We start from the raw sequence: 9,128 nt of genomic DNA, 5'->3' as shown, positions 1-9,128 counted from the left end.
CTAACTTTCCGGTAAAGCAATTCCAGAGAAATCATCGTTTTCTAATGCTTCTGTAGCTGTTTCGACTACCTCAGTTAAGAAAAAGGAGATGGACATTGATGTTCCAAGAGCAGGGTTAAAACCTACTTCTCCATTGGTTGAATTAAACGTTATTCCTAAAGAAGAAGAAAATAAAAGAGAAAATATGGTCGACAACGATGAGCTATCCCATAACGATAAAGATATTTTGTTATCAACTCAAGAGGAGTTATCGTTTTCTAATGATTCTACAGCTGTTTTGGCCACATCAGTTGGTGAAGAGATTACAGTAGAAACTTCACAAAAAGATGAAGCAAATCAGCTACAGGAAGTTTTACATGATTCGCGAGAACTTAATGGTAAGTCTTTGGATGTTAGTTTCATAACTTCTGATGATGATATGCTTGTTTTATCTAGGGAAGAGAATAATGAAGTTGTTGATCAATCGAATACACACATAGTTGCCTTTATAAATCCTAGCCAGGTTCAACTTGTTGCATCAGAGTATAGGAAATCTTTTCCATTATTCCTTACATATGTCGAAGGAATTCAGAGAAATACAGAGAATTACTCTGGAAGAATTCGTGGTCGTACTTTCTCAAAATCCGAGAGAATAATGTTTGTTAGAAATTTTTACTTGAATGATATTCTTGTACCATGCATGACTACCAAAGACATAAGTTGGACAGTTGCGCATAAAACGCCTGCCATTGCAGACGATATTCATTCATCTCAGTTCGGGTCGACATTATTGACACAAAACGATGAATACAACGTTGACACCAAGTTGCTTTTGGTGAACCGTGGCTTTGAGAATTTTGATATACATCTTCTTGGAGTTAATGTATCTCCTAATATGCTTACGTACTCGACTTGGATGGAATACTCAAAAGAGGATGTGGTTATATTTAGAGAATGTAAGAAGGGATGTATATTTGTTGATATTGTTCAATATTGTTTGTTGATAGTTGTACTTTGCAAGAATGGTACTGAGGAATTTTTTGTGTCTTCGCCTAATGAGACGACAACTAAAGGATCTCGATCTAACGTTGTCCATTATAAAGATTCCTTTGGAAGTTTGCTTACGTATGCTACACCTGGTAGCTGTGGAGGCTCAAAGTTTCGAGTGTATACAGATGCGTTAATAATTGATTCAGGGTACTGTGAACATCATACAGACTTTACTTTACTGCCATGGAAGCTGGTGATTATCATCAAATCTAATAGATTCAAGTCTATTACTAAGAAGACTACACATTACAACGGTGTCTCGGAATATGGTGAAATATTCGAACTGGTGGTAGTATGAAGAAATACTTCCCTATATTTTTTAGGTTCTTCAAATTTTCTTCGTCTATACTAATCCACGCTATGAAAATTATACCCTTCTTCTTGATTGGAATATGGTACATCTTCCTGGTGGAATTAGGTTTTTCAGCAAAACGCGTTTTCAGTCTAGCCACATGTGAGCCTGGAGGGGAATCTCAATTTATTGTGTTCAATGATGATGTTGTCGATGAAGAGCATGTCACCTCATCGTCACAAAAATTGGTGATTTTTGCGAACTCTATACTAAAAGATCATTGCTCTTTTGGTTATACTCCAATTACGAGAACTGAAATCATTTGGTTCAATGGAATACAGAAAATTATCACCATGTCAGAAAAATTCCTTTATGCTATTGCTGCAAGTTGGTTAAAGACAACTGGGAGTAACGTTGGTTATATTTTACTGGAATTCTTGTCAAGTGTACATGATGGGCACATCTTAGAAGTTGAAACAAGTGCAAACAATAAGTCTCTTATTGTGTGTAAGGACTTAGATGCTCCGCTTGATGAAACATTATTTAGTACAGTTCACAACAACCTTATCTTAGATATTCCACTAACGTCATTAAACAAGTGGCTGCATGAGTTTTTGTCCATATATGGTGATAAGCTGAAGAATTTTCTGTTGGTAACGATTGTACACAGTGCGACAGTTCTAAATTACTACGAAAGAGGAAAAGTGATATCACAGTCATCAACCTTCATTGGATCAAGAGACTACACGACACTGTGGACAGATGCACATCTAATTTCTGCAGTTCCATATGGCTTTCATTCATCTCATTTTGAGCGAGAGTTATTGACACCAAATTATGGTTACGGTGCTGACACAAAGATGTTTTGGACGAGGTATGAGAGTTTTGATCTTATCGGTAAGAGTAAGTATATACATTTTCCTGGAATTGTTGTATACATACCAACCTTAGGAGAAAAGGTCGAGGAGGATATCTTCTTCTCTTGTGTTCGTAAGGTGACAGGCCTGGTGGAGTTTGATGTATCTTTGTTTGCTGGTCATATTAACCTTGGAATTAGTAAGAATGAATCGCATGGCAGACAATGTTTTCATCAATTATGGCTGTGAAGTTTTCCTTGGTCCAGACCGTCCAAAATATGTAAGCTTCTCAGAAAACGTCACTGCATGGAGGACAGATGACTCCAAACGTTTACGAAGGGTTTTGTTCTTCGTTGGTCGTATCATTTATATGAATGAGCTTTGGAGTTTCTACTATCAATGCTTCGTTACACGTAACACAGATAGTTGTGATAAGTACCATGAATTTTCGGTTCAAACTTGGGTCTCGGATAATGAGTATAATATTTTGCAACTTGCTGCAATCTACGGAGGTACTAATTTTGTTAGGGCGCTTGTGAGAAATATCTCTAAGTTGGTGCAAATATCTAGGTCCGGTAATGATTGGCAAGGTGTGCCACTTTTCCTAACCATAACAAATAAGTTTGGACTAGAAGTCCCCGACTTGTTTTCTTCCATTATTCTTATTGGATTTTCCAATTCATGGTTAGAAAGGATAAATGAGCACATCAATTTAATGGGTTTAATGGAACCAAGAGAAGAACTCCGCAATAATGGAAACAATTCGAATGGGTTTGGACCAGTTGACGGTACACGGTTTGATGACGCTATTGATTCCACGTTCTTTTGTCCACCTACTTGTGCATCGTCGTTTCCGAAAATTTTAGACTACACAGTTGATGCCAGACGTTACGTAGAGGATAGAAGATTTGGTTGGTGGATTCCATTTTCTATCAGAAATGTTGTTAGTGAAGTCAAGGAGATATTCTTGGATCAGAGAAGGACTTAGTTAATCGAATACGCTTTTAAGGGTGTAGCTACGAAGTTGGAAGACACGCATGTTGTACTCGTAGAAGTCGTTGCTAACATGATTTACTTCACCAGCACTAATTACGTGACTTTTGTCTTTTATCGTGGGAAATTTAAGCACAAGTCTTATGATGCTTTGAGACAGATTTCTTGGATGTTTCGGTTTATGGTCTCTAGAGCTATGAATTTTGTGTTAGATCGTGGTAAGGCGGTAAACGTGATATCTACATTTTTCATGGAGGAAAAGAACTCGTATTCTTTGATGAGATCTCGAAGTCTAGAGCACTATATGGAGAGAATGAAGTTTTTCTTATTTCCTAACTCGAGGACGAGTTTCTTTCAAGAGGGGGGGACTGATGTAGGACATCTGTGTCTGTATCAACAACTATTGTTGATCCCTTACGTTTGTATCAACAATCATTGTTGATCCCTTGTGTCTATTTTAGCTTACTTGCTTTGCAAGTCCTTTATTTTCCTAGTTTAGGTAGAATTCTTTTTTCTTTTTAATCGGTCATGTTAGCCTATATAAAGGCTAAGCCTTCTTGTTTAGAGAACACATCTTATTATCAATATTATTATTATCAATTTGATTATCAACTTTTATCTCTTAAATTTTGATATTTTAATCAGATTTAATTAAGTTTCTGACGAAACTTAAACCTATCCCCGTTACCCTTATCTGTGCTACATTAGAGAAATAAATATAAATATCAGTGTTTGAAGAAAAGGGGGTGTACCAAAAGAAGACTGAGATTATTTCTAAGTTGGACGGTTGAGATTACGTCGTGGCCTAGCTTACTAGATTAAGCTGCTAGATTAGCAGAAATGTGCAATTCAAAAAAAAAGTGTTAATCTATTGTAGGAATTAAGTGTTTGATCCTCTCCTTACTCTTTCTTACTCTCTTGGCTTTGGGTTTATTTAATTTAATGTTCTTGCTGACGCCAGCATTAATAAAAAGAACATTCCTAAAATAGCCTTCAGTTGAATTGAGGACTATTTCTTTTTTTTCCTTCTCTTCAAACTTTGGAGGCGTCTTTGTTGTTTCGATCCACCACCAGACGCTGAGAATTTACCTCTGCAAATTCAAACGACGACGATACTCTTTGTAATCACAGCAGCAGATCGATCTTGATGATGTTGTTGATGATGATGATGCTATATGAAATTGATTAGAGAAATCAGGCATTGAAGTTTAGGTCGATTTAGAGAAGTTTTTTTGCGAATATTAGTGATTCAATTCGATTGACAGGAGATTTCATCGAAGTTCTTAGGTATGCTTCATCTTCTCAATTTTTAATCTTCTTTCTATTTAGAATGTTTTTCATCGAAGAGGTATGTCTTTTGCATGCAGGTGGAATTTGATTTTGATGAAAAATTAGTGTTTGATTCAAGAGAATTGTGTTTCGATTCATCAAGTTATTGAGTTTCACCTGTGATACTTATAGATCAGTTATTGATTATCAATTTTCAATGTAATTAGTTATTGAGTTCATGTATATTTGCATTTTAAGGCTACAAGTTTTGTGATACTTATAAATCAGTTTTATCAATTGTTTTTGTTTCTAAACTTTTACCTGTGGAGATAGTACACACTCATTCTAAAATCTGCTTCTATGATGTTTAAACTTTCACCTGTGCAGATACTATGCACTCATTTTAAAATCTGTTTTCCTATTGTTTAAACTTTTTATCTGTGCAGATACTATGCACTCATTTAAAACCTCTAGAGCTAACATTTTTTGTTTTGTGTTTGTTTGCCAGAGGGAATATGGGAGTTAATACTACAGCAGTTGTTCATTTTTGCAATTTGAAATTTTCACATATTTTCACATCATCATCCAAAATTGATGAGCTAAAGTCGATTGCTAAATCTCGGTGGACCTCTCTTCGGAATTCAGATTTCTACTTTTGTTATACGTTCGATGGAAACAAAGTGTGTCTGAAGTTAGATTTTCAGCTTCAATCAATGATTTGTTACTGCATAATTCATAATGTCGACTCTATTGACTTGTCAATTGAATTTGTTGGGGATAGTTGTTCTTCATTGGTAGAATCAGCAGATTATGATGGTGTTGTAGATGATGATTTGGCTGAAGATACCGCAACTGCTTTTATTGAAGATATAGCACAAGTTTCTCGCCCCAGGAGGTTAAAGGATTGGGAGAATGTTATTGGTGATGTTGGCCAACGGTTTGTAGGAGGAGTAGATGTAGTTCGTTCAGCAGTAGATAAGCATTGCATATTCACTGACTACCCATATGCAATAGTGAAGAGTGCTCCCTACCGATACACAGTTAAGGTAATTTTTCACATGATGTGGACATTTCTCTTCTGTGAAGAAATATGCATACCGTTTGTTTTCCTGTGTAGGAAATATGCATACCGTTTTTCTGTTCGGGAAATATGCATATTTTTTCCCTGTTCACCCAGATTTTTATGGCTTTGTTCATTCGATTTGTTCTATTAATAGTGTGGATAACATCTTCACAGGATCAATTACAGAAAAATTGATTTGGTTTGTGCAAAAGCATATGAAGCAAGCTCGAAAAGTAAGAAATGTAAGAAAGGTACTGGCAGATGAATTATTTAAGAATTTAATTAAAAACAATTGAATATTCGAAGTAGTAATTGTGTGAGTAATATCTCCATAGTATAAAGTGTTGGTTTCTTTTTGCTTTAACTACTGTTACTTAGAATCTGTATTTCTTTTTGTAGGAGCCGTTAATATGAAGAAATTTGGTAAGCGTAACAAGAAAGAAATTGAATATGATGAAGAAGGTACTAAATGTTATGTGTATTTAATTAGGCTTTGAAGGATGAAGAAGGTACTAAATGTTAGGTGCTCTATCAGTTGTTACTTCATTAGAGTGACATGCTAAAAAGTTGTATTTTTTTTTTCTTCCGTAGAACCATATGAAACAAGCCTGGAAAATAAGAAGTCTAAGAAAAGTTCTGGCAAAAAAAAAAAAGAGAAGTTGATTTGGTCAAAAAAAATACTCTTTACATTGTCGCTTCACATGATGCTTACATTAGATTTTAGGAAGAATTGTTGAAGACGGCACTTTGAGAGATGGAAAAAGTATAACATCATTGGAGAAAGTTACAAGCAAGTGAGCCAAGACAATACAAAAGTTTCAAGAGGTAAAAAACAATGTGAATAATGTTGATATGTCTATATTTCTGTGAATCGTATCTGCACCAGGAAATGGTGTGAATAATCTCTTCACAGAATAAAATTTAGTCAATTTGTACTTGTTGTTCAATTGGTACTTGTTGTGCAGATTCATATGCCTAGGCTCATGTGTATTACTGTTAGGTTTGATGTTGATATGTTTAAGATGATTTTGTCTCTATTTATATGCTACTAGGTTTCATGTTGATGGGTCTATATTTCAACAAAAAAACATTTGTGTGGATGGTGTCTGCACCAAAAGATTGTGTGAATAATGTCTACACAGAAATTTGTATTTGTTGAGCAGATTCACATGCTTAAGCTCATGTATATTAGTGTTAGGTTTCATGTTGATATGTTAAAGCTCATATTTTTAAGCTGCATGTTTAAAGCTGAATCTGCCTCTATGTGTATGCTACTAGGTTTCATATTGATATGTCTACATTTCCGCGGAAAAAATACTTGTGTGAATGGTATCTGCACCAAAACATTGTGTGAATAATGGCTTCACAGAATAAATTTTAGTTAATTTGTACTTGTTGTGTAGATTCATATGATTAAGCTCATGTTTATTAGTGTTAGGTTTCCTGTTGATATGTTAAAGCTCATATGTTTTAGCTGAATTTGTCTCTATGTATATGCTACTAGGTTTCATGTTGAAATGTCTATATTTTCGCAAAAAAATATTTGTGTGAGTAGTATCTGCACTAAAAAATTGTGTGAATAATGTCTTCACACAATTAATTTTGGTTGAATTGTATTTGTTGTTCAAATTCATATGCTTAAGCTCATGTGTATTAGTGTTAGGTTTCATGTTGATATATTAAAGCTCATATGTTTAAGCTGAATTTGTCTGCATGTTTAAGATGAATATCTCTCCATGTTTATGCTCCTAGCTTCCATTCGATGTTTGGATATTCTCGGAACAAGCTAGTTTTTTTTTTTTTTGATGTGTGGATATTCTCGGAACAAATCAATTTAAGTCATGATAGTCAAGTAATTTGATTATTAAAAATTCATAACTTCATTACTTATTATGCTCATTGGGATGTTTCGAGTTCAAGTTGTTGAAGAGAAGCATACACTGTTAGACTCCATCAGTAGTTCATTTTTGTTGGTTTAGGTGCCGCTTATCGTAGGTAGTGCTGCAAAGTGTGCATCTTTTATGCACAGTGGAATGTTGACTGTTTTCCGAAGTTCATCTTTATGATTGCAAAATTCATCTACTCTCATTTTGACATTCACATTCTTCTTTAGTTTATGTAGATAGATAAAGTAATTCCACTTGCTTACTGTGTGTTGTAAACGAAGTAATCTGATGCTAGTATTGTGTTGCTTTTCTCATACTTCTAACTTGCAGGTTTACACTTTCTGACGAAGGTAATGTTTTGCAGGTTTGTGCTCAAAATAACCATCTTCTGTTGCCTTCATTTTAGAAGGGACTCTAATGCCAGTATGGAATAAAGGAGCTTCCCTCGTGTACCAGCATATTTTGTGGTAGTTGGAGATGCAATATTTAGGTGACTTGTTTCTGAAACAATGATATCTTTTCATTGGGCATAGGATTTTTCATGTTTTATTTTTAACAAATTGTATCTGGTTTGAATGTAAAACTTTTTTTTTTTCTCTTTTAATTAATAATTAAAATTGTAACATAGTAGGCAAGCGAGCAAGCCCTTTTTATAAAAACAATTTATCTGGTTTGAATTAAGTTAAAAAAAATTTTTTGGTTAGTTCAATAGTACAGCTCTACTTTTGGTATATCTAACTAGGCAACCTGTTGGAGAAACCTAATTTCGTCAGCACATTTGGCTTGCTAGTCGAGCTGCAGGCATACTTAATATTACAAATTCATGATTCAAAGTAGTAAAAAACTCTCATTATCTATTACAGTTATTCAAAAAAAAAATGACACTTTATACAAGTAGATGATAAGTGTTCGAGCATTAAATTTACTATATCATAATAGTCGGAGGGGACATTCGCCCTTCAGCGAAACAATCTACACACATCTACACAAATGCTTTGGTGCATAAAGCCTGCACACACATTCGATCGTGCATAAAGTCTGCAGACAAATTCTTTAAACCAGATACTTACAATCTCAAAGAACAATTTATAATAGCTGCACAAGAAACATGATAATGAAAATATACTGGTTTACGGAAACGAAGTGACACAATTTCTTTAGCCAACATACTGGTTTTCACCCAATTTCTTTAGTATGATAATGAAAACATACTGGTTTTCACCCAAATTCTGTGGTGCATAAAGCCTTCACACGAATTCAATCATGCATAAAGTCTACAAGCAAACTTTTTGGTGCAGAAATCCTCCACGTAATATTCTTAGTGTATAAAGCCTGCAAACAAATTCAATCATGCATAAAGTCTACTCACAAATTCTTTGGTGCAGAAAGCCTGCACGTAATATTCTTAGTGTATAGATCCTGCACACAAATTTTTTGGTCTACAAGCAAATTTTCTGGTGCAGAAATCCTCCACGTAATATTCTTAGTGTATAAAGCCTGCAAACAAATTCAATCATGCATAAACTCTACTCGCAAATTCTTTGGTGCAGAAAGCCTGCACGTAATATTCTTAGCGTATAGATCCTGGACACAAAAATTTTGGTGTATGCACTGTAAGAAACCTTGTTGCCTATGACTTATCTTTTGATATACATAATCCAGGTTGTTGCCTATGACTTATCTTTTGACTTGCATAATACAGGTTGTTGCCACTAAGTGAATGAGTATAAACATCTGTC

The 9,128-nt window shown here is 34.7% G+C and overlaps 1 long non-coding RNA gene across 3 annotated transcripts; it reads left to right on the top strand.

Moving 5' to 3' along the window:
* The first annotated feature begins 4,124 nt into the window (after nucleotides 1–4,124).
* On the top strand, nucleotides 4,125–8,378 carry LOC113299403. 3 transcript variants are annotated; one of them, XR_003334867.1, is made up of 6 exons: nucleotides 4,125–4,458; nucleotides 4,949–5,486; nucleotides 5,678–5,754; nucleotides 5,903–6,012; nucleotides 6,095–6,328; nucleotides 7,754–8,378. It is a non-coding gene; the product is annotated as an uncharacterized LOC113299403 (long non-coding RNA). The 3 variants fall into 3 exon arrangements; XR_003334866.1 differs by having other exon boundaries at nucleotides 4,126–4,458; nucleotides 5,903–5,965; nucleotides 7,754–8,375; XR_003334865.1 differs by having other exon boundaries at nucleotides 5,903–6,328; nucleotides 7,754–8,376.
* The last annotated feature ends 750 nt before the right edge of the window (nucleotides 8,379–9,128 follow it).

The sequence above is a fragment of the Papaver somniferum genome, chromosome 7 (assembly GCF_003573695.1).
Source record: "Papaver somniferum cultivar HN1 chromosome 7, ASM357369v1, whole genome shotgun sequence".
In the NCBI taxonomy this organism is placed as follows: Eukaryota; Viridiplantae; Streptophyta; class Magnoliopsida; order Ranunculales; family Papaveraceae; genus Papaver; species Papaver somniferum.
The sequence above is the reverse complement of the archived record's forward strand: the minus strand, read 5'-3'. Positions and strand labels throughout refer to the sequence as shown.